General features: G+C 45.1%; 1 long non-coding RNA gene across 1 annotated transcript in view; it reads left to right on the top strand.

The window, feature by feature from the left end:
• LOC109304598 overlaps positions 1-22,180 on the top strand; it is a 589,090-nt gene that overhangs the window by 146,301 nt on the left and 420,609 nt on the right. The window contains exon 3 of the long non-coding RNA XR_002099429.1: positions 6,742-6,863. This is a non-coding gene — a long non-coding RNA (uncharacterized LOC109304598). The remainder of the gene's footprint in view (positions 1-6,741; positions 6,864-22,180) is intronic.

Here is a 22,180-nt window from a genome sequence, read left to right as displayed (position 1 = left end):
CTCGGTTTTCCCCCCTCCCCCCAACCACAGTGCCCTGGGCAGTCACCCACACTGCCTCCTCCTGAAGCTAGCTCTACCCACAGTAAACAAAGGAAACAACAAAACAAAAGCTGCAAGCACTGCACAAACAGATCCAGAACCTGCTGTCTTTCTTCAGACCTTGAGAGGGCAACCCAAGCTCTTTGCTTTTCCTTCAACACTAGGACCTCTCTTCTCTCTCCTTGAATTCTGCTTCTGGGGCTTGTCACTCTCCTTGTGCCTCTATCCTCATTTACTACTCATCAGTTGTAACTTGCTCTCAGCTTTCCAGCCGGCCAGACAGTTAACTGCTAACTACCTGCCTGTGGCTTTCAGCCTCTGAAGGCTGAGCCCGTCCTTACAATATGTTATATTTTGAAATATCAGTTTAGGGAGTTGTGTGAAGACCCTTTATTTTGATGTGATTAATCATTCAAGATAATGCATAAAGTGGGTGTGTCTACATATGCACCCCACTGCATAGTTGGTACTGCGCAGTCATTTAATTCTTGCCTTAGCATGTACTAAATGACTGTGTAGTACCCACTGGTACCATGCACCTGGAGGTGCATGGGTTGTTTCCAGCTCTACTGACCAGCAACAATGAGCTACTGTGCAGTAGCAGCTGTGTCGCAATTAGTGCCCGCCAACACTATATCTCTGTAGCGTCTCATGTAGACGTACCCACTGTCAACTTCTATGGAGCGGAGTACTTTCAAAAGAAAGATCTAATCCAGGACCAGAACAGGGAAAGGATGACTCTGAGGGTACAAGAAGGCCATTAATAACCAGAAACTGAAGTGGGACTGTATATGATTGGGCATGGGATACAGAGCTTTCTGTTTCAGAGTACCATTTGAGAACTATGTTGGTAACATGGTAGAAGTTATCCCCATCTGATAACTTCCTGCTGGCCTCACCCTGAAATATGTTGCTGGGTTTCTGTCCCATTTCCTACTGAAAAAAATCTATATATGGCACAAAAAAACCCAACCAAACAAAAAAAACCAAACAACCCCCCCTTACCAGCACAGCTGGCAGTTAATGTACTTGTTTGTAATCCTGGTGGTGGCATAGAAGCTAAATGGGTGGTGGAGAGAACTTATTCTTTCAGTGATGCAAATAGTTCCTTTAGAGTAGCCTCAGAATAGAATGAGAAGTCCATTTGGGAAGCTTGCAGTGCCTAATCTGTGAAGGGAAAAAACTTTATTCTCTCATCTTGGATATGTTAATAGCTTTTATTGAAACAACTACATTGTTGTAAGAGATGCTGAACAAGCTTTTGACCTGAGAAAGCAAAAATCAAGCAAAACCATCTGAGGAAGAGTGTTTTGGGCCCAAAAGCTTGTCTAACGTCTCTCTCAGTTGTTTGGTCCAGTTAAGAAACAGGATTTGTTTGGGATCATTCTTACACGTTTCCTGGAAAGTCGTAGCTACAATACTTTAGCATTTCTTTGGGCTTATTGGTCCGTCACTGAATTCATCCACATATACAATTTTATGTAGGCTTTTTTTTTAATTTAAAAAAAAAAACAACAAAAAACAAACACTGAACATTTTCACACTACAGAGTTTACAAAAGCACTAGTACTGTTTTAAGTAACATTTTTGCCAATCAGATGGGAGTGGTTTTGTATGCCGATACAAATTCTAAGGGAAAAGCCACAAAGAAAAGAAAATTGTTTTTAGTTTAGCAAGAGAGTCTGCAAGCAAGAATCCCAGCCCAAAGCTCCTGAATGCTACCCTCTCTCCATTGGCCCAAACGCATCCCAGAAAGCAAAGCAAAACAACAGAATCCAAACCCTAGCCCTGTTGGAATATGTAGCTCACCCAGACAACTTCTGCATCACGGGGCATAACTCCCAGAATTCTAAGCTTGGCCTGTGAACCAAACAGATGGACAGAATTTTAAATGGCCAGAAGCCCTTCACACATTGTATGATAATTACTGGTGCAGTACTCCTTACTAATCAGAAAATCTGTTATATGAGGTTGCGTCCCATGGAACCCATTTAGCTTAACGACAGCAAATGGTAACGGATGCTGCTTAATCGGGACAGCATTGCCAACATTTCTGTTTAATGGGGATACGTTTGGCTGGTACCAGTGGGTTAAGTGTTTTTTAACCAGGTGTTTAATGGTTGTGAAATTCTAGATTCTAGTCTTTGAATAGAGAATGTGCCAAATAAAGGTTAAGAGAAGAAGTAAAGATCAAATGTTGTATAAGTCTTTTTTTCTCCTTGTATATTTGTTCACTATAGCATTTCTCCTCCATTTTAAGTTGGAGTTGTTTTTTTTTTTTTGGACAGCTTTTTCAAATGGCTTCTTCTCTTTAATTGAGACAACCTATTAATTAGAACAATAGGCCATTCACCAGGGTGTCCCAATTAAGAGGATTATCCTGTAATTTGAACAAAATATCACTTTGCATGGTAGCTAATGCCAATATCCAGCCCAGGCAGACCTAAAACCCAGCTAAATATGGAAATTTGGTGTTATATTTTCAGTGGGAAAATATTAACTTATGCTGTCACAAAATGACATGGTTTTGTTTCTATAAAATACTCTTAATGGTTTGTCTCCTTGGTTCTTTTCTATGTCAAGGAAAGTCAGGACAGACTGCTTTACTTTCCCCTTCACTAGTGGTCCTAAAATGGATCTTACATAGGCTAGGGAAAGAGGTGTTTGCATGTCTTGGATAACATGTTTTAAAACTCAATTCCAAACAAGGCAAATATTTTATAACAAGTTATCTGTTCAAACTGGACCTTAGTGGGAAGTGTAGATTTCCTTTTGACCAGATAACTTGGCACAATGGCCATGTCCTAAAATATTCTTTCAGTTGTAAAAGATTCTACTAGGTTGAAAAATGTTCTGTATATTTGAAAGGGAACTGTCAGTATCTTAAAATTTGATGAAAGTGTATAAGCTGCCATTGTAGCTACAAAAAGCAGACGGGATGATGGAAATTTTACTGTTTCTGTGTGCGGGGCCAGAAGTGGTGCAGGATTTCTAAAAAGCACTTAAAATTGTCCTAGGTGTGCTCTTATTGAAGTCAACTGGGATTTTATCATTGATTTCAGTAAAAACAGAATTAGGCCACTACTGCTTTTGATAATCCCACCCTTAACATCTAATATAAAATGCAATAAGACAGCTATGTACAAAAAAAAGTAGTTTGTAAAGGCAGAAATTTATCATACACATTACACAAGAGGCACAAGATACTTTGCACTGGTTTCTTTTGCTTATAGCAATTTTACACCCATGTAATTCACTTGATTTTGTTGAATTAATTCATATCTATAATAGTAAAGGAGTAGTAGTTCCGATTAGCTGACCACTGTAATCTTTAACTAAGATTTCTTATGTTAAATGAACTTTATTTTAACTTCAAGTTTCAGACCCCTATTGTTGGTTTGAAGGCATATTACCTGTAGGCTGTGAACAGACAACACATTTGTCCCAGGATAAAGCATTTTTTCCTGGCATTATACAAATGAACATGTCCACTGTTTGGGTTCAAGCCCCTTTGAAGCATGCTGGATTAAATGTACTAACACTTTTTTTTCTGGGACTTCCTGTTTGTCCATATGGGTATTGCTGTTCATCCCAGGGACACAGCTGCCAGACTGTATACTTTCACTCGCCACCTAATGGTGAAGGAGCAGCAGTGTAGCTTAAAAGAATGTTGTGTAAATGACTGTCACTCCTGTTTTCATCTGGGTCAAACCCTGGGACAGTCGGTCTTGGGCCAGATGAGACATCTGTTTATAGCCATAGAAAACTTTAGAGCATAAACCAACCAACCAAACACCCCTTTCAATGTTAGTAATTCAAGAAAGGCAGGTTTAAGACCACTTCTCAAAACAGGTGTAGAGGAGACAGTTTACAAAGTGATGATGAAACAAACTGTGGCACTTTACCGTACCTGGAATCTTGTCAGCCTGTGCATTCTGAAGTATATAAACTATTTTTATGTAGGACAGAAATGCTTGTGCTGGTTGTTGACCTGATGAAAATGGATGAAGGCCATATAGACTCTCCCAGCTCAGTCAGACAACTTAATTTCTGCTGGTGGTATTTGATTTATTGGCACAAACAAGTGGAGGGGTACCTTATGAGTGGCTTTACTGCTTGTTTTCTAAAAATTCCAAGAGTATAAATTTGTCCCAGAGACACTGTCTGGAGGATTCTATTTTGTCACCCTTATAGTTTAATGTATATAGGGCAAATAAAATTAGGAAGGTTTGGTTTGCAGTGTCTTAAGTATGCAAATGACAACTAGCTTTGTATTCCCGTATCTTTCATTCCTACCAGGACATTGGGCTGATTTAAGTGGTGTCTAACAAAATTGGTCACCAACTAGTTGAGACTCAGCCTAGGGAAGAGTGAGTGCTTATGGAATTAGAGAAACAGCTGAATGAAATAGTAATAAAAATATGTGGGTATCTCCCTCTCTTTTTATATAATTGAGGCTAGGGGGTATTATATCTGAAAAGTTTATCTGCTCTGTGTTTCCAGGTACATTTTTGTAGAATTTTTTCCTGGATTTCCACGTGCTTTTGGATGTCCGAGTAGTCATAGCTGCTAACCATGCTTTTTATTATTTGCCCTTGGCAAGAAGGTTGCAGACTTTCTTTCTGGGTGTGGGACCTTGTCTTTATCACTTCAAGACAGTAGTAATGTAATTAATGTCACTTAAAGCTAATTTAACATGCCATGTAGAAATTGCCTCTGATGCCAATTGTGGAAGAGCATCACTCTTTTATGGTGTTTTTGATGAACAATATATTGTACCCATGCTGTGCAATCTCTACTGCTTTGTCAGCTAAAAATCAGGTGAAGTTTAAGCTGTTGACGTGACACGAAGCCCGAAATGTTTTTCTGGATCCCATTTACACGATAGGAGCTTGTCTTCCAGTGTGATATCATGGTAGCCATTATCATGTGATGCACTCAGTGCAACAACCCAATGGGTTTAAAAAGATGGAGCTGTAGACAGGGCATGATGCCTTTGAGAGCCATGACACTGGAACATCTTTCTTTCCCAAATCTGCTACCTCCTTGTCTTAGTGAACTTCAGGATAACCTGTCAGACTCAGATGTTTTTTTCAAGTGTTTTGCTGAAGGAGAATGGAAGGATATAAAGGTGTGTCTTTTTTTTTTTTTTTAAGTTATTTTCTTTTTTTCTCTCCTGAGGAGTGATTGACATATATGTTCATGGTAGAGTTGTTTGGGGGAAAAAAGCAGAGGGGAAAATATAAATGGGAGGAAGAAATTTCCCCCTTTTAAAAATTAATGTTTCAAATTGTTGACCAAATTCAACCAGTTTCAATTCAGCGTTTACTTTCGAAAATATTTTGTGATGGGCTTACCCTCTAGCGAAGTGTGGCAAGGAGAAGTCAGAACAAAACCTTTCCTGTAATGCTCTTTTTTTCAGACTTAGGCTTTCACATCTCAGCCTGCAGGTTTTGGTGTCATTCATTCATGTGAAGCTGATGAGGGAATTAACCCCTGGCTTCCTGTTATTAGATAGTGCTGATGCCCCCATTGTATCTGTTAGGAGATCCTGAGCAGCCCAGATTATAACGATTCCAAATCACGACCCTGGATCAAACACTACCTACTGATGTCTTTATCAAGAATAATCCACTCCCATTGTTCTAACTGGCTCACTCACAAAGAGAAGTAGTTCTTGGTAAAATATTTCTGTAGGACCAGACCCCACTGTTATTCACTGGCTCCAAAGTGGAGCTTCCTTTTCCCATTACTAACCACATGCCACTCCCCTTCGGTGTATAAAATTCAAGAAGTATACCACTGAGAACCGGCTAATGTTAAAGTGGCATTGTCATGCTGCGTTAGAGGTGACTGCCAGATCTGGGGCCACTTGGATTGAGGTGCCGAACAGGTTTTGGAGAAATGAGCAGATTTGAAGGACAAGCCAGGTCAGGAATCAGTCCAGGAGCAGGGTCTAAGAACAATCCAAATCAGGATGTGGAGGGATCAGGCAGAGAATGGAGTAAGAGAGCAAGCTGGGTTAGGAAACCAGGAGATCAAGCAGAGCAGGTTCGGAGCACCAGCTGGAGGGAACAGCAAGGCAGTCTGGGATCAGGTTAAGCCCTGTTGCCTGGACACTTCCTATTCTGGGTCAGGGCTTTATATGAGGGCAGTGGAGGGTTAGATGACCCTGACTGGCCACTTTAAGCCCAATGGTGGGCAGAAGGCTAGGCGTTGCTGGAGGCTCTAGGACGGCCTTGACCAGCTAAGGTGACCAGCTGTAGGCTGGCAGGCTGCGGTGGGTGGCCATGGTGGTCAGACCAAGGCTCCAGGCTGAGAAGGAGGCATCCAGATGATTTAGGAAATTAAGTGACTAGTTGTTGGATAAAACTAGTAACAATGGGTGCAGCTTGCTGCTCACCTGGGACTTGTCAGGGGCTGAACATTAATATGATTAGTATACTTGTCAAAGGCTCCCTTCCCACCCTTCCTTCTGTGTAATTACAGTGCCGTTTACACATACACTGGATTCTCAACCAACCCGTGCAGTGGTATTTACATTGTGAAGCTTTTGGAGGGAAGCCTGTTAGCATGTGTGCATGCATGTGTGTGTGTGTGGTTCAGGTGGTTCAGGTGGTTCAGGCAAGAGTCCCTGCCTTCTTTCCGTCTCCCTGTCTTTCCATATAAGATCTTAAAAATCTTTTCCTCCTTCTCTTATAGGGAACTAGAGGGCTTGAGACCTCTTTTACATCCTGCATTGGCTCTGACCACAGTCCTTCCCTGCTCTCACAAGTGGAGCTCAGCCCTGCTTTCCTTCCTGTTGATTCCCAGTCAGCTACATGGTAAGTTTCATTATCTCTGCTCAGTGCCACAAGGTAAAAGTCCTGACAGCCGCTGTGTAAAATCCATTAGTGCTGGGTGTGGATGGCAGACTACTGGATGCCCATCAAGGATTATTCAGTCATTTCCCAGTCCAGCTGTAAGGAGAGGGTGGTGGTATTGAATTAGCATTGGAGCTGAACTTCAGCATAGATTGTTATAGGCATAAAATATGAACTAAAATATGTGACAGAATTAAATCCATCAGTTCTAATAAAGGAAACAGTAGAAAGCAAAGAAATCTTGGACCCTTAAATCCCATTAACCAGGCCAGAGAGAAAATGTGTTAAAAGGGAGCTGCTCTGTATCTTTTTTCATTGTTTGATGAAATAATCTTTTTCACCCTTTAAGTGGTGTGTTTAAAAATCTTGGTATTTCTGAAACAAAGAATACACAGCCACCGAGCTAGCTGGGTTTTATACCTTCCTTTTCTGAGTATTGTCCTTCAGTACAATACAGAGCCATTTCTTTGTTCTTGCAAGCTAGCAGTTAAATTGTATGTAAATGTATGCAAATTAGATGCTGTCTAATAAAGAGAGTCATTAGATGGAAGAAATATTTAGTTTAGCAAAAAAAGAAAAGAAAAGAAAGCAGGTGTATTTTGCAATAGAAAATGTAAGATTGCAAAAAACCCCCTCAAACTTTGGGTGAAGATTTCTAAAAAAGCTATTAAAATATTTTCTAAAAGGTCTACCCTACTCTTGGTCTTTCCGTGTGTGTGCAAAAGGGGGAGAGAGAGGGAAGGAGAGATTACACACAAATGCACAAACTTGTATATTACACATTATACGGGCCTATATTTAGACACATGCATATACACAAATATTGGGCATGGAGATGACATAAATATTGAGCACAAATAATATTTATATATAATATTTTTGTAAAATATTTATATCACCTCCACACATGATAAGTAAACTCATGCATGCAATTATCAATTTGTGTTTTTTATATGCCCCACATGTACAGGCGACATCTTTGTGGTAAACTAATGTTTGACTTAGCAATTTATTTATTATACATTTTGTCTGGCTTACCAACATTCTGTTAATTAATCAGTCTCTCCTGGACTTAGTTTAATATTCTACGCCCTAAAAAGCTTCAAGCTTCCACCATTTTAATGATTTTTCTTGGTCCCCTTCAAACGTGCTGTTTCCTAAAAATAATGCTTTCTTGAGTGATGGGCAAGATTCAGTCCTTTTGCTAGGCATAAAAAAGACCCAGTGTAAAAGCCTGAAATCTTAGCAGCCTAAAATGCTAGGGATTGGGACCTTTTCACCAACAAGAGGTAGAGAAACTTGTAGTTGGAACATGCAGTGCTCCCCAACCCCTAAACATTGTTAAGTAATGGAACTTCCATTTTTCCTTTTTCTAGAAACTAAGAAAATATTTTTGATTATTTTGATAGCTTCTCTGAACTGTACCATTTTAGCCTGGGGACCCAATCTTGTAGTTATTTTGCTTAAGCAGATCAGCTTATGTAGGGTTGGGGCCTCTGTGTCTAAAGGTGCCTGTTGTTTTTGTGATCAGTTATCATGGTTCAGGCAGGTGAATAGATATTTGTGCTATGACTAGTATTTCTTTTTCATGGCAAATTTGAAAGGCTGGAAGTATATAGACATATATGCGTATGTGTATAAAATATATGTATATAGAAATAATGTTGTTTAAATATTTACATATAAAGCCAAGGGATTGGACTCCTTCCCAGAATTACTGGAACTACCTTCCCCAGGAACATTTGGACTTGAATAATCTCGACAGCAACACTTTTCTTCTGAAACTAAACAACTTGCGAAAAGAGTGACTGGCTCTGGATGGCTTACTGATCACGTGGGCTCTTTTTCTTATGCTGTTGTAGGGGCCTCCATGGTTGGGATAATATATTTTTAGTTAATTACACTAAGATTCCTTTTTGTTGCTCTGTTCCTCCAATGGCTTCATCTTGGTTTATTTTACCAGGGAGCATCCTGGGACTGGCAGCGTGGGAGTACTTTTATAAACGTTCTAGGATATCTGGCATTGAGTATCCTGGGAGACAGGGGCCTCCTTAAATGTTTGGCCAAAGCCATGCAGCAGTGAGAGGTTTCACACAAAGTTTTCAACCAAACCAGTCAAAAAACTTAGCAGAATCTGCATATTTCTGGGGTTTGTTTCAAACTGAAAGCAGAGGGATTCAACAGGTATGGAAACAGAAGCCACTCTCTTATCTTTCTATAACATGAGTTTGTTGCATGGGAGGTGAATTGTACATAAAGAAAGGAAGGCTGGTCAAGAGGTTAAGGGCATTATTCTGTCACTTGAGAATGCAGCTGGAATATTGTGTCCAGTTCTGGGCACCACAGTTCAAGAGGGATGTAGAGAAGCTGGAAAGAGTCCAAAGGAGGGCCACGTGAATGATTAGAGGTCTCGAGAACAGACCATACAAGAAGAAGCCGAGGGACATTGGACTGTTCAGCCTGGGAAAGAGAAGACTCAGAGGGGACTTGGTGGCAGCCTTTAAGCATATAAGGGGCAAACATATGAGGGGCTAGGAAAACACCTGTTGACCAAGGCACCCCGGGGGAAGACTAGGAATAATGATCATAAACTGATAGTGGATTGCTTCAGATTAGAAAAAACATCTTAATGGTTTGTGTGTCCAGAGTCTGGAATAGATTCCCCCAGAAGTGGTACAGTCACCTTCCCTGGGGATCTTCAAAGGATGACTGGATGCACACCTTGCTGGGGTCATCTGACCCCAGCAGTCTTTACTGCCTTGAGCAGGGGGGCTGGACCTGATGATCTCTGAGGTCCCTTCCAGCCCCTAACTTCTATGAATCCTGGGTTTAATACCTACCACCAAACGAGTGACCTTGGGCAAATCATTGGATGCCAGCTCAACAAAGGTAGTGAAGCACCTGAGTATCTTTGAAGATGTTTCTATCTGTGTCTTCACTCCTCATCTCTAGAATGGGTGAACAAGTACCACCTGACTTTGTAGTGAGTAATGTAGACCGTGTATGTGCCTGAGATGGATAAGGGTGCCAGCTCTGTGACATGGAGAATACCATACTAAATCAGATGGATGGTTTATCTAGTCAAGTACCCTCCAACAGTGGATGTGATCAGCTACCTCAGAAAAAGCCTAAGGTGGACAGCTGTAGAATAAGCAATATTTTTGTCAAAGATCTGAAAATAAAAACGAAAGAGTAAATATCCTCAATTAGTTATCATGGCTCGAAATGGTTGTTAAAAAGAGTTTTAAAGAATAAAATATGCTGCACTAAACTAATCCTGGTGCTAACGAACAGGCTGGGGGGCTAGCAGCTTTTGATATTACCTAGTGCTTATTATTGTTATTATTATTATTTCTTTTTAATTATGCAAAGTGCTAATCAGTTTGATTATGCACAGTGCTAATCAGGTTAATTATGCAAAGTGCTAATCAGTTGTTCTCTAAGCACACGAGGAGAGCAGAGGTTCTGGCAGTGAATGGTGGTACTGGATGGGGGTAGTCACGGCAGTCATTCCTTATTAAGAGAAGAGTAGGTGAGATGACGGGGAGATTTTTGTCTCTTTAAAAAAAATTATGGAAGGAAAAAGTCATGAGGATCATGGTTCTGGAAGGGCAATGTCTTCTCTCTCAGCCAGGCAGGGTTTTTTTTGTACTGCTTGGTTGAGTTGGACAGTATGTGTTAGACTTTTAGAGGTTACCACTTGAACCAGTAAAACAGAAAGGGGTGTTGTTGCTGGAGGACAGCATGAAAGAAAGTCTTGTCATCATACAAATTATCTCTGGGTTGTTGGACTCCAAAGGCTTTCACTTGCTGGGGAAGCTAAAAGTATTTAGGGAATCCACCCAGCTATAAGCATCTCTGAAGCATGCATACTCAGAATGCTATGAATGGTTCTTGGAAGACAGTTCACATTCTGTGTTTTCTCTAAGAAAAGTGTGCAGGGGAGGATTATCACCTGAGCGGTCAAAACATATTCTGTTAAGTAACATATCCACAAACTAAACTGTGTCTGAAAATATTTTAGGTGGGCCTTAACAAGGGGTCTTGCCTTACTCTGTAGTTGCTCTTCTTACTCTGTAATCATGGGTGAGTTACACATTTGAGTAAACCAGAACCTCCTCCTCTGCTGACAGATACTGCCAGCTATTGTGGCTGATAGCTGACTGATTTCTGCTCATTTTCTTTCATCTGAATATATCTTGCTGCTAATGTGTGGGTTCCTGTTCACTGTAGGTCTTGCAGCTGGAACACGTGAGCAGAGAGTACTTGCAATTGTAACGTTGTGAAATACATTGAAGATATTCTGGCATAAACAAAAGACCATTCCATTTTAATGAATTGAATACTTGAAGGGTCCAGCAGTAACAATATAAGGGAAGCAATGCTTGAAATTAACCATTAAAAATGGTTTCTTAATGGGAGTGGTGCCAACTGTCCAAGTATATTTAAGCCCTGCCTTCCAAGTAGATTTAAAACAGGAATTAACATCAGCAATTTGTAGCTGAAGCTTGTATTTGAAAGTGGATGTACATTTCCTTGCTATTGAGTGAGCACCACCCAACAAAACTATTGCCATCTTAAGGGAAGGAATCTCTCTAGGAAGAGAAGGGTTTGCTGCCCATTAACTGGGCTTATCTTGTCTGTACACTTTATCTTTCCTTTTTCTCTCTCACAAGCCTTGAAAATTACCATTCTAATATTAGGAATATGAAGTTCCCCATACCACATTGGATTAATGGTTCCATCATTAGATCTGAGATCCTGACTTTGAAGAATACGTTTACAGCAGAAGGTGAAAAACTTACTACACCTTGGCTGCTTGTATAAATGCATTACATGAGGCAGAAACATTCCTTTCTGATGCTAGTGCTAATGGACCAATGTTCTGGAGCAGAGGTTGACTTGACAGCGTATAGCCTAGGGGCTGGAACTAGCTTGTGGAGCCCCTGGATCTGACCTGTGGAACTGGAGGGCTTTGCCTCTGACCGTGCCTGTGTTGGGGCTGGGCAGCGAGGAGCTGTGCTAGGGTCACAAAGCTGGAAGCTGTACACTGCCAGCACTTCTCCCTGTTCCCTGGCTGCAGCTGGTAGGGAACTGAGGTGGGGCTGGGCAGGTTCTAGCTACACCCATGCTGCAGCCATGAGGCAGGCAAGGCAGGGGAGGGGAGTGGCAGCAGTGCAGACTCGGCTTTCAGCTGCCTTGCCCTGACTCAGTTCCCCACCAAATGGAAGCTGCATCTTTACAGTAGCTGGGGAACAAGGAGTGGGGAGGAGTGGTGACAGTATGGACAGCTCCCAGCTGTCTGGTTCTAGTGCATCTCCTTTCTTGCTGAAAGCTGGGATTGTACCCCAACTAGGGAGCAGGGGCCTGGGAGAAGCAGTGGCAGTGTGGGCACAGCATAGGTGCAGGCAACTCTTCCTCTCCTTGCCTCCCCATCACAGCTCATAGGCCGCCAAAGTCACCCAACCTGCTCCAGACTGGAACCAGCAGCTTATAAAAGTTGCTGGCCCCTATCCCAAAACATTGTTTCCTTATAACAAGATATTCAAGGGTTGGTCCCAAGTTGAATGGAAAGACTCCCATGGACTTCAGTAGGACTTGGTTTGGACCCTTACAGAAAACCAGTCACTCTAGGTGTTGCATATCCATTTTTATACCAGTTCTGACGTTGGCCTTGTGGTTTGAGGTAGTGAATTCCACAGGTTGACTACAGATGCTCTGCTGATCTTGTTTGGTTTGTTAGCTGTGGCTATGGTATGAACTTGCTTTCTCTGTGTTACTTTTGCTGGGCAACATCCCATCCTCCATGGAAGAATTGTATTTTTAAGTCCTTTAACTCTATCCATTGATAAAGGGTTTCTAGTACCCAAGAATGGAGTTCCATCTCGCATAACTTAGCTGTGCAAACAAATCTATCTGATGGGTGTGAAATGAGTCCACTGAATTTGTCAGCATTCTTACAGACCCACGGTTACTGTTTGGTGTGATATTCAGAGGCCTGGTTGTGTACTTCTCTTGAGCTAGCTTGGTGTACACAGCCTCCAGTGCAGAGAGTGAATGCTTTCTATGTAGGGTAAAATTATCTGAAGTGATTTTATACTCTGGCTACCAGTTCTTTTGTGTTGACTCCTGCTTGGCTGGTAACTTTAGATGTTTTTTCCCCCTATTTTCTGCATTAAATGAGCAATTAATTGTAGCAACTTTGAGTACAGAGCTTTTCTTTTCCATGGGATATATATATATAACTGTGTTTCAGAGATGCAGTTCCCTCTAGGTTTAGGTAATGTTAAGCATATTGATACACAGAGAACAGCAATATTATAGCCATCAAGCGTAAATATCGGTAATGACGTTGATGACATTATGTACATGTTGTTTATGGAAGACAAAGTAGCCAGCTTGGCACAGAAGTTAGATAAGGAATTAGCTTGTGTCTTTATGAAAGATATGAAACTGAGACACTTGGTTTGTAAAACAGCGGCCCTTGAAATTTGGCTTCCAGCATCTGCTTAAGGGGAGAGGGTATGGCCTTGCCCTCTTCCTCTTCACGCTAATTCTGGATGGATTTTCCTATGACATTTAGCAAATGCTTAAGCTGGCAACATTAGGCATCTATAGCAATAAAACATTTTCTGATAATTGAAGAATAAAAAAATTAAACACTGCTGATTACTGGCTGACTGGGCTAGAGACAGTAAGAGCTGGAGGCACTTTAAGGTAAAGTTACACTGGTCAGGAAGCAGCAGTCTCGGTTCACTGCAGCCTTTGAATCCCACATTTTGTATGTCAAAAAGGTTTAACCTTCCCTTAGATTTACAGGCAGCTGGATTTTTCCCAAGCGTCTGAGGCTCTGTTCTCCACTCCTCCCTCATCAGTTCTTTGATGAGACACAATGGGAGAGTGTGTGTAGTCAACCACAAGAGGAGGGAAAAGGGGAGAAAAATCTTATTTGCTCATGTGAAGCCACTGGCATCATGCAGCCTCAGAGGATGCAGATGCTCACTTGGGTGCTGTACTGTAAGCACAAGTGGCCATCAGAGAAGTTGTGGATTATCAGTTTACCTTCCTTCTGCTAATTGGTTTTCTTTGCTGTATGGGAGGGGAATTGGTTTGAAAGTTTCCTGTGTATCCCCTGTTATCATTCAGAGCTCTGCCAATTTGGTTTTATAACCTCTGTGAAAAAGGAGTTAAAGTTGTTGTATTATAATGTGTGTTTTTTTTCACTGCCTCTAAGCAAAGAGCTGTGGCAGTCCAAGGCTCCTAGTGAGACCAGTAGCATAACCCACATACTGCTGTGTTTGTGTGATGGATCTAAACCCTCCTGAGGCATACTCATATCATCTATTGCATTCCACCAGCTTAGAAGGATGAGCTCCTAGTTGAGGTAGGGGGGGCTAGAAAGTCAAAAGACTTCCCCTTTCTGACAATATACCCTTTTGTGATTCACTTCCTCTTTCTTTACTGCCATTGTCCTGTTTGTAAAATATGGAGAGTGATGTAGATCTACCTTGTGAAAGTGGGGGGTAGGGGAGTGAATGTGGTTTCTGAGCTGACTCATTGTTTTGTCAAGTGCTTTGATATCTTCAGATGAAAAGGGGGGGATATAAATGTAGTGTATTGTGGCAAAATCATTGGGGATCTCAAATGTCGTCTGCAAATGTTGTGATCTGGTGTAAAGTAAGCGTTACTATAAAATAAAACCACAGAAAAAGCTCAGGCAAATCCGTAAAAGCAAATAAGAGGAGTAAAACTCAGCTGGGTACTGGGCTAAGGGGTTAGAGAAAGTCATTGAAACATCAATAGAGATGCCCTAGCCTCCAGTGGTTTGAGAAAGGGGGGGTCTGGTTGCTGGGCTCTTAAGCCTCAATGGCAGAATGCCAAAGTTGTGAAATTATTTTTGCATCTCCTTGAGGGTCTGAGGAACTGAGCTCCCTCAACTCCTATTCACCTCTTTTTGCTCAGCCTCAGGGACAGAATAGGCTCCTCACAGCAGAGGTAATGAAGAAAAGGCTGTAAAAGGCTTTATGAGTTACTGATCTGAGTTCAGGCTAAGAACATACAGTGCTCTTTTTCTTGGTCTGGGAAGATCATGACCCTTAGATCAACAACTAGATCAGAGTAACAGCCATTCTCCTCTCCTATTCACTTGTATCCAGCTGCCATGACAGAGTAACAGAAGAAGAAAAGTATCTAAACACATACATGTCTTAATATGACACAACTAGTTGGAAGAAACCCCATTGGCATAAATTAACACAAAGTGACACTTTGTTTAGAAAGTTGTTTTGAATGTCTTCTCCCATTGATCCTATGCAAGGGAGATAAATAAACATCGTGTGTGTGGTGCAGCCAGGCTGAGCGCTTATGCTTCTCCAAATGTTTATACGTTCCCTGGCAGTTGTTTGTATTGCTGTTTGTTGACTGTAAATTCCAGACCTGTATATGTTTGTAATATATACATTAGCTGAACCAGAGCAATCTTAGGAGTATCTTAGGGTAGGACTTTTGGTGAATATGATCAGATGAATGACATGATGGTTTTTGGGGGGTTGTTTTTTGTTTTGTTTCCATCCCTCCACTGCAGTGAATTAGTCTTTGTGCCTGTGGCAAAACAGAGGGGCTGCTGTAGCAGGCATTTTACTTAGCAGGACGTGCTGTGCCCTGCTCAGATCCATGCGGGTGGATATGCAAGAGCCGCACAGGATTTGTCTGGTAGGAGTCAAGTTAGTTTATTAGCTTTTCAACTAATTAAGAAACAGGTCTGTTGGGCTCTCAGTTTATTCACTGATGAGGAGGACGATGCATGTTTCCTCTTGGGGAGGGAGGGGGGGAATGACTGAAGTTGTCATCTGTGCTGAAATTCATAGTGACAGAGCCTCCCCCTGCCACTCTATTGTTGTTCTACAGTTTTTCCACTCTTCTTTAAAATCAAATACTCCCTTCTTCCCTCTCTCTCCTTTTCACGTACCTCTACCTTCCCTTCCCCATTATTGCCCACATCTTTGTTTCTCAGGTGGTGGGTAAAGCAAAAGCTCTGAGACCCTTGCAGGCACTTCTTGACCCACAAAGGGTGAGCTTACACATTACAATTAGACCATGTTAAGAGCACTTATAACTTGAATGATCACACGTTAAAGCTCATTAACAAGAGCACGTGCCCATAACATTTTAAGTCTTTAAAGTTATGTCGCCTTGGGCGAGGATTAAGAACATAAGAATATGTGAATTACCATTCACTGGATCCATCTTGCCCAGTCTCCTTTGTCCATGAGGAGGGAGGCGGGTGCCACAACTTCCCCCTGGCTGCTGGAGCTGCTGAGCCAGGGAGGAACAGGAGCGCTGCTGAGCTGCCACAGACTCCTGCTCTCCCCACCACCACCTTCACCTGGACCTACAGCCCCCATTTCATCTTGAGGGGAGAGGAGGCCTCCTCCATCATCCATCAGCTACCACAGCTGCCTGCAACAAGAAGGGACCCGACAGTTCCAGTGAGTCCTGAGTCCTGGGTCCCCTTCACCAGCAAACACCACCTGTTTTCCTGCTATCTGCTCCGGCAGCATCCTTGTATCTACCCTCCTTTGAGTCCTGTGCTCCACTCCCCCTTTTCCTGTTTTGTGTATACCTGAGTAAGCCAGCAGCATGCTTCCCCCACCCCCACTCCATCCTGTGTGTGTCCTTGTTTACCCCCTAGCTCCAGCCCCACTCCAACCCCTCACACACATGCCACCCCTCCATACAGCCCCCCTCCCCCAATCCACTGCAGACAGAGGAGGTACCCCCAGTCCCCCTGCAGCAAGTTATCCTCTCTCACCTAGATGGAGCAGGAACCCATGGTTCCCCCTCTCCCATCCCACCTAACCCCTTTCAACCTAGCCTGTCATGGCAGGCAAGAGCCCCATAAGGGGGCTGCCATAATAGCAGCCTCTAAGCAGACAGATGTTCCTGAGATGGGGAGACCCTGCAGGCCCAGGGAGCTCCCCTTGGACAGTCTTCCCCAGAGGGGGCCACAGGGTCACCCAAACCTAACCAGGGCAGGGGCTCCTCATCCTCCTTCTCCATAGGAGGGGGTGGGAAAGGTAGAGGGCCTGCAAACAAAGCCAAGTCAGCAACACTTGCAGGGACTAATGACACCTTGTTGGCAAAAGCCCTGCCCACTCAGCCTTCCTCCAGCTTTGCAAAATTGACTGCTCAACCCAGCAACCTGCAGCCCTGGAGCCTAGGCCCTCCACTGCCTTTGCCTACACAACCTCGGACAATCAGGGGCCCCTCCCCACCATCAGCAGGAACCAGGGGGTGTGCTGCTATATGCCCAAGATGGAGCTGCCCCTCCCATTCCCCTTTGAAACATATGTGTGGACACTCGCTTGGGCAGTGGAGGCCCCCAAAATTGTGGTGGCCTCCCGACACTATGACAAGGGAGTCTTCTACCTTGCTATGTGGGCTGCCACACAGGAGGCAGTGGAAAAGGGCCTTGCAGTAGATGGGGCTCCTTGAAGTCCTGGAAGAGCTGGGGACCCAGATGGTTCTCAGCCCCATTCTCCTCCTTCCCCCATCACCTTCCTAACTGGGGCCTTCCTGAAAGGCCTGGGGAGACGCTTCTCCTTGGTCACCACCTTTAGGCTGGGGTGCTGGAACTCCAGCCTCCACCACATCCAAACCTTCTGCTGCCAGGTCACCATCCAACTGGCAGGAAGGGTAGAGGTGGGGAGGAGGGGAAGGACTTTTACGGTCTCCTTCCAGGGGTCTCCAAAAAAGGTCTTGTACATAGCGGGGGAAGTGAGATGCTTCCAGTGCTGAGCACTGGGGCAATTTTGTCAAGAATGCCCCCTCAATCAGCAGTGGGGGACACTGCAGGCCCTAGCCAAAGAGAGGGTTGCTACCACCATGGGCACCCCTGGCAACCCAGCCCCAGCATCAAGCTCTTCTGCAAGCTCAGGGGGCCCTGTGTCACAGTCATGGGTAGGGTCCCAGGATATGGGGCACAGGCTGGGGGAGGGTGGCAAGGGTCACATGCCTGCCTCTACCATCCCACCACCACCCCCTCTTAGCCCAGATTACTCTGAGCCCCCCAGGTTGATCCCTCCTTGGTCCACCCTGAGGCTAGGTGGATGCTAGTCCCATATGTCAGTGATCTGCCACCTAGACCAAGATTAAGTGCAAGGTCTGGGTGTAGCTCAGGCCCTCTGATATGGTGGAGGCCCCCTTCCCACCACTTAAGAGGGGTCATGCTAACCAGCTCCCAAGCTGCTCCAGGAATCCCACACCCTGAAAAAAATAAAAAAAGCTAACCATTCCCACCACAGAGGAGGGCCCAGGATGGCATGTCTGTCCTGCGGTAGAGGAGCACATGGAGGGCACCCCCCAACTCCGCCAGCTGTAATCTGCACCCCCACCACTGCAGGTGCTGGGGTGGGTCCAGTGGTGGAGCCCTCCCCCTCCAACCAGCTGGACGGGGCGGGGGGGGAGGGGGGAGTCCAGTGAGCCTCAGTGGGGAAAGCCCCTTTTCCAGGTCTCCAGGGAGGGTACCATCACTAACCAGGTGCCTGAATTGTCTCTTCCAGCCCTGCTTGAAGTCACCACTGCCACAAACCCCAGTGTGTCCTGTGGCCCAAGTACAGAGGAGTAGAAAGAGTGTTCCCCACCAGAAACCTTTCCATCCCTGAGGGATACCTTGCACAGCCCCGTTGGTATTTGCCTTGTCACTGGCTGTACTGTTCCCTCTGTCCCCCAACCTTCAAGGGGCTGGAGGTCTCCCTTCTTCAGTGGTTCAGACACTGCTGTGCTAGGCCTCTGCCCCTGTGGGGGAGGGGGAAACACCCACCCCACCTGGCACCCAGGAGGAGCCTGCTGAGCCACAGGACCAGGAGAAACACAACCGAGAGTCTGTGGGCTCCATAGAGCCCGCAGAACTCTTGGTTTTGGTGGTACCCAGGGAGGAACTGCTTCAATTCCTGGAGACCACACTGTGCTCCTGGAGGAAGATGCAGCTCACTACTACTGGAGGGATTTCCACCAACTCCTCAACTGGGTGAGTGCTCTAGTGGGGGAAGGCAAGGGGCATAAGTGGAGCAGTGCCAGAAACTACCAGCAGGCTCTCAGCTTCCATGATGCCCTCTACATCTATGGGAGGGTGTTGGGATTGCTGATGGGCCTTGCGGCTGGCATTGTATCCTGCAAAAACCCTGCCAATCCTAACACCATCTCCCACCAGTGAAGTCTTTCACTGGTGGTAACTGTCAATGTGCGTGGCTGCAGGATGGGTCTCTGCAGGTGCCAGGTAATCTTCTTCTGGGAGGTGTGTGGGAGGTACTTTCTCCTTTTCATGAAGGAAATCCACACAGCTCTGACCATGTGAGCCAACTGGTGGCAGGAGTGGGGAGACAGGATCTACTTCAGTCACCTCACAGAGACATCTGGTAGGGTGGCAACCCTATTCTCACCAAGCCTGCAACCAGAGGTCCCGCTCACTAATGAGGTGGTGCCAAGTTTCTTGCTTCATCTCCAGATCCAAATACAAGGGCTCATCCTCAACTTGGTGAATATCTATGCCCTGTGCACGACCCAGAGATGGCCATTTCTATTGACAGGTAGCCACCTACCTTGGGACTGTGAGCCCTCATGAGTTCCTGGTACTTGGCAGGGACTTTAATGTCACCGTTGAGGCACAAGACCACACTGATAGGGAGTGGAGTTGGGGCACTGTGGGGTCATTGCTGGCCACTCCCTGGTGAACATCTCGCATGCCCACCACCCAGATGACACCAGCAACTTCATCTTTGTCAAGGTGGAGGAGCAGCAGGAGCTCCACTCCCAGTTGGAAATGTGGATTTGGTCCATGTTAAAAACTGCCTGAAGTCCACACCTTTTGCAAGTAGACACCCTCCCCTTCAGTGACCACCATCTAGTATACATTCAGGTTATGCTGCAGTCTGAGTGTCTGGGGCTCACCTACTGACCCTTCAGTAACAGCCTGCTGGATGATGTGGGCTTCATGGCCACCTTCCGGGACTTCTGGCTGACATGGTGTAAACAGCGGCAGGTCTTTTCCTCAGCCTGGGGATGGTGGGACATGGGGAAGGTGTGCGTTGGGCAGTGCTGCTGCTGCTACACCCAGGGGCATATCCAACAGCAAGAGATAGCGAGAGAGCAGCTTGAGAGGTAAGTGCTGAAGCTGGAGTGACACCTGGCTGCTGACCCAGACAACCTGACCCTCTGCAGAAAGTATCAGGAGAGGTGGGAAGAGCACCGAGCTCTGGACAACTGCCAAGTCTGCACTGCCTTCATCTGCTCGCATATCCAGCTTCTCTGGGAGATGTACTGCAGCTTCCACTTCTTCTAAACCTGGGAGAAGAGGAGGAGTTCCAAGAAGTACCTCACTTGCCCCTTGGTGGAGGACAGCACCCCCATCATGGGTCCCAGCAAGCTGTGAGAAAGGGCAGGCACTTTCTATGCAATGTTCTTCTTGTCAGATCTGACCGATACTGATGCCTGCCAGGTCTGGTGGAGGGACTGCCACAGGTCAGTGCAAATGACTGGGACTGGCTGGAGGGTCCTCTCACCCTGGCTGAACTCTTTGATGCCTTTGCCTGATTCACTGCCCTTGAAGGTTCCAATAAAAATTTCAGCTCTTTTACCTGTGAAGTCTTCCCAAGCAGAACCTGGAAGAGCTACTGGATTTCTGCCAGGACCTCCTTAGGACCTGGAGGCTGGTTTCCACCTCCATGTCTCCAGAGATGGTTGCCCAGGGCACCAACCTCCTTGCCCAGCCCCTGCTGAAAAACATGCAGCTGATGGTGCTGGCAATGGAAGTGCCATGGGTATGCCAGAGGATGGTCTTAGCTAACATCATTTGTCTGGGGGACCTCCTGAATTATGCTAGACAGGGGTGGGCAGGTCCTTCTGCACTGGCCCAGCACATGGAGCTGCCCATGTTGCATGTTCCCTGCCATGTACTCCAGGAGGTAAAGGCTGTCCTCCTGCTTATTGCCTTCACCTATATTGATCAGGTCCTGTGTGAGGGTAGTCTCTTCCCACCAATATATCCCAGCCTTCCAGAGCTAGTCATGGGGCCACTGCCTTGGCAAGGTCTCCCAACACTCCTTGCCTCACCAGCTTAGTAGGCTAGGGGGGATACCAAGCTGAGCCACTTCCAGACAGCCAGCTCTGAATGCTCCATTATCCCGTCTTGACAGCAGGTGGCAGGAGGGACACCCTCTGCAAGGACAGGGGCAGGGGTCCCTGATGGACAAGTCTGTATTCTACCCTGATCCCAAGAGCCACCAGGGACCTCAGCGGGCAGCTTCTTCTTGGAGGCATTGCCACATGAGTGTATTTGGCATGCTTTATGGACATCCCTGATGCCTGCCTCTTTTGCCAACAGAGGGAGACGGTGGGACACACCTGCTTCTACTGTACCAGATTGCAGCCCCTTTTCTGCCTCCTCCAGAATCACCTACTGAGGTTCTCGTTGCATTTCTCTCCACACGATTTTTTTGTTATGCACTCCCTATCCAGGCCCCACCCAACCCCAGGACCTCCCGATCAACTTCCTGCTGGCTCTTGCCAAGCTAGCCATCTACACGATCAGGAAGGAAGCTCTGGCCAGGATGAATCTGGGTGTGAGTGGGGCTGTTTTCCTCTCACTCCACTCATGTCAAAGTTTCACTGGTTGGTGTCCACAGGTTCACTTGACTCATTAGGGTGCAGTGGGCGGTGGCCTGTATGATCTGCTTGGTGGCCTCTTGATCCCGTGTTATTAACTTATGACCTCCCCTTCCTGTTTCTCTTTATTTGTTCTCAGAATTAGTTGTTGTGTCCCCAGTGACCTCCTTTTTTAAGTGAAGCTTATGATATTTTGTGATGGGCCTATGCTCATGATCTTTCAGCACCTTAAATAGGTCTGAGTCACAGTGGCAGAGAGTGGATGGTGAAAGGGAGGGTGAACTGGGTATGACCACTGTTTTTTTTTTTTTGTTTTGTTTTGTTTTTTCCCCCCCCACTGTTCCTCTCCCGGTTTCCACTTCCAGCATTTAAGGTCTAGGAAGTTCTAATTCAGAGGCTGTATCCCTAACTCCCATGCACAATAGTTACTGATGTCCCTTTACTCCAAGAATTTGTCCAGTCCTTTTTTGAATCTATCTAAACTGTCAGCTTCCACAACATCATGTGGTAATGAGTTCCACACTTTAATGACACACTGTCTGAAAAAGAACATCCTTTTATTAGGTTTAAACTTACTGTCTACTATTTTAATGTTTAGAGGTGCACTGATATAGTGG

This window comes from Gavialis gangeticus, unplaced genomic scaffold, assembly GCF_001723915.1.
Source record: "Gavialis gangeticus isolate Ggan-Ray unplaced genomic scaffold, GavGan_comp1, whole genome shotgun sequence".
Lineage (NCBI taxonomy): Eukaryota > Metazoa > Chordata > Crocodylia > Gavialidae > Gavialis > Gavialis gangeticus.
This window is presented reverse-complemented; position numbering and strand designations above follow the sequence as displayed.